The 3,508-nt window shown below is 46.6% G+C and overlaps 1 protein-coding gene across 2 annotated transcripts in view; it reads left to right on the top strand.

Moving 5' to 3' along the window:
• The first annotated feature begins 1,268 nt into the window (after positions 1–1,268).
• The window catches only part of LAT2 (linker for activation of T cells family member 2), an 18,263-nt gene continuing 16,023 nt past the window's right edge, over positions 1,269–3,508 (top strand). For both annotated transcript variants that reach the window (XM_035900660.1, XM_035900659.1), the window contains exon 1: positions 1,269–1,358. The gene's annotated coding sequence lies outside the window, so the exon portion shown is untranslated. The remainder of the gene's footprint in view (positions 1,359–3,508) is intronic.

The raw sequence follows: 3,508 nt of genomic DNA, 5'->3' as shown, positions 1-3,508 counted from the left end.
CAAAAGCCATACAAACAACTCAAAGCTGGGCCTCTCTCTCTCTTTGGTTCAGGTTATAGGTACTGATTTCAAGATGGGCTTCTGCACCTGGATTTTGTGTGGGGATGGCTCCGAAAGGTCTGTGCAAGCAATGATTTGGGCACCTCGGGTTAGAACTGGAAGAGAAACAGTCTAAATCTGTTTGTGCACACCATGGTTAATTATCTTGTCAAAGCAACATTTCCTCTGAACCTTGATTGCCAAGTTCCCATCCCAGGGTTGTAAGAGTTGTGAACAGTTGGGTCTTTTATCGTTTTTACGGTAGAAGACCCCCCTTCTCTCAGGGAGGGATGGATGCAGATGACTGGCTGTGGCAGCTTGAGAGTGCCCTAATTTAATTAGAGAAAAATTTCCCTTTACTGAATATTTTACACGGCCGTATGTAAGAGGGATATTATAGAGCCTTAGAGAGCGAAATGCTGTTTGGTTTGCAGTTATGAAGTGTGTGCCTGGCTGGCTGGCTGTTGTGCTCTCCGGTAGCTACAACTGCACGGGGCTGTTATGTGCAGGTGCAGACTTTTCCTATTCCTAGAGCAGGATGCGTGCTCCCTGGGCTGCAATGTGCGTGCTCCCTGGGCTGCAATGTGGCTCTAAGCCAGTAAATAAATTCCCCATTATTCATAAACCCTCCTTATTCTATTCAAGCACAAAAAAATTAAGGAACTACTGGTTGGGGTTTTTTTAAGAGTACAGTGAAATTGTGTCTGATGCCTGGAAACTGCCAACACCAAAGCATAAGAAATAGTTTCATTCTTACAGCTCTGGATAAGAACTCCAGGTTTGGCCGCTCGTGATGGTGACTCAGGCTATTTGCTGCCTTGAGACTAGATATCCTCTTTCTGTGAAATCCAAGAGAGGGCTTGCTGCTTGCTTTATCTTGAGTTTTTCCGGGCAGCGTCTGCCGCTTCCAGTGCACAGTGTTAAATCCTGCAAAGGCTCTTTGCTAAAAGGAAACTTGAAATTTTCAAGGGGCACCAGCCCCATCTGGAACTCAAGGGCTGCTTGGGAAGGGAGGTTGGCGGCATGCATGGTTCCTCGCCGTCCCAGCCTCTTCCTCTCCCCATGGCAGATAAACTGAAATGCTCTTGCAAGAGGCTGCCTCGGGTGAGTTTGTGCAAGCAGCACCCGTGGGTCCCTCTCGTGAGCTGGCGAGGGGCTGACCGGCCAGGCGGCGGATGTTGGGGTTAGTGATTCAGATGATGACAGGAAACCAGAAACTGGCTAACAAGCCCAGGAGGAACTGGCTCCAGCATCGGTGGCTGTGGCTGTGAGATGCAGGAGGAGATGGGACGGATGGGGGAGAGCGGCTGAGCCTGCGGGTAAGGTGGGAGAGGGAGGGAAGGATGGAGAGGGAAAGGTGCCTGGGGGGTGTGGGGCTTGCTTGGGGGGTAGGTGGGTGTCCCACTGATTTCAGTGGGCTTGGAGATTCTAGGCTAGACCTCAGTGACCTTTTTAAAGAAGGTTCAAGGTCATCCCTGTAAAACCCCTCTGAAAAGTAACATGTGGGATATTGCTTCTCACTGCTGCTCATGGCCATCGCCTGGCAAGCTCCAAGGTACGAAAAATGCCCAGCATCTCTTCTCAGCAGCACTTGTACCCCTCTGGACCCGAGATGAGTCTGTCCTGTATGACCGGGATTGCCTGTTTTACAATACTGTTCTTTTACATCTCCCCGCTCCATCTGCTGATGGCAGCGTGGCTATTTTTTAGTTATGTTATTTCTGTGTTCACATTTACTAAAATGTTCTGGAAGATTCAGGTTGTGCTGAGCTGCCCTCATCCCAAATCTGTTTGATCCTGCTTCTGGCTCCTGCCTATAGCTTCTGGGACCGCTGCAGCTCATGATGGCTCCCCCTCCAAAGCCCAATCCTACAAAATAGGTGACTTGAGCTACAATTTCTGGGTTTTCCATTGGCTTCAGGCCTGACTGGCATCACATATATGAATGTATTTTACTGCATGTAAGTGCTTGAAATGGCTCATCCTTGATGAGAAGAGCTTTGTCTTTGCATCAGTTTTCTCTTGTGGTCAATGTTCAGTGTAATATGGGGCACAGGGTAGGCACGCTGGCAAAATCCCATAATTATGGGATAATCTTGTGTGATACCAGCTCATTTTCATGTCTGTGGATGAAACAGGAGTGCTTGGTTACAAGCATATGGGTTGCCTGTATCTGCAGCTCCTAACGGGGCATCCTCCTGGCCCCCGCAGCAGTGGTAGAGGATGCTGCATGGCTTTGCCACCCGAAACCGGGGAAGGAAGGGACAAATACAGGCTATTGCTGTGAGTTACCTCCTGGTGCTGGCTTGCGTGTTTTGATTAGGATTTTTGCACTGTATTTTCCACCCAAGGTTTTTTAAAGCATTTGACAAATCTGTCTTAAAGTTAATTTATCAATTTCAAGTTTTCCCTCTTGCCCTATGTTCTACCAAAATGCATCTACTGCTCCCCTGGCATAGAATAAAGCACGGTCTACTTGAATTGCTGTGCAAAGCCAGGCTTTATCTATCCTGCAGCGGCTTTCCTAAGAAAATTTACACTGGTATAAAATCTGGTAGGAAATGGGATGTGCAGACCTCTGGAAAGGAGCTTTTCTGGAGGCTCAGGTCATTGAAGTGGTTCCAACCACAGGAGCTTCCTTGGTCTGAGACTTGAATTTCTAAATTGATGGGACTTTCTGCAGCAATCTGTGCAACACAGACAAACAGAAAGTAGTGCTTCTTTTCTTAGACATGTTAGAGACATTGAGTCAAGCTGAATATTGCATCTGTTCAACAAGCCCATGCGCTACATTTCATATGGCGAGGTTTTAAATAAACTCCCCACTTTATATTTCTTGCTGGTGACTCATCTAATTGGTTTGAATTCACCTTAATTTATTTCAAACTGGTGCAGACCACAAAAATTTCTGGAAGAAAAAGGAGAAGACTCTCTTATGTTTGCCCTTTGGGCATTTTTTTACAAATAGGTTGAACACACGGCCGAACCCAGCAATCTCGGGCTTTACCTCGCAGCGCGCGCGCTTCGGGGACAGGGGGGGATACGACTTGATGTCTGCAAAGGGCTCAATCAGCTTCATCAGAAAGGGTCGTACAGAAAATCAGCCATTTTTTGCCACATTTGCCACATCAACATGTTTCTCACTCTCCTGGATTTTCAGCAAAAGGTTTGGGTATGTTTTAAGTACTCTTAATGGGTTTTTAAGTGAGCTTTTTGCCCTTCCGCTCCTGCTGGAAAGTTCTTCCAGACTGTCCATCCATTAGGGATTTTATTTCTAGCCTGTGCATATCCACCTTATACCCACTCTGTTTCTAAGCCAGTGTTGCCTTACTTAAATTTAAACAGCATTTCTCACATTGGTGTTTTTTCTCTCTTGGACAGATTGACTATGAATGTCCATGTACTCGCATGCTTTGCTTTAGTAGACTTAAAAGTGAGAAACCTTTCAGTCTTCCCTGATAAATTAACC

The sequence above is a fragment of the Egretta garzetta genome, unplaced genomic scaffold (genome assembly GCF_000687185.1).
Source record: "Egretta garzetta isolate BGI_Z169 unplaced genomic scaffold, ASM68718v1 scaffold108, whole genome shotgun sequence".
Taxonomy (NCBI): domain Eukaryota; kingdom Metazoa; phylum Chordata; class Aves; order Pelecaniformes; family Ardeidae; genus Egretta; species Egretta garzetta.
Note: the sequence above shows the minus strand (reverse complement) of the source record. Positions and strands in the feature narration are given on the sequence as shown.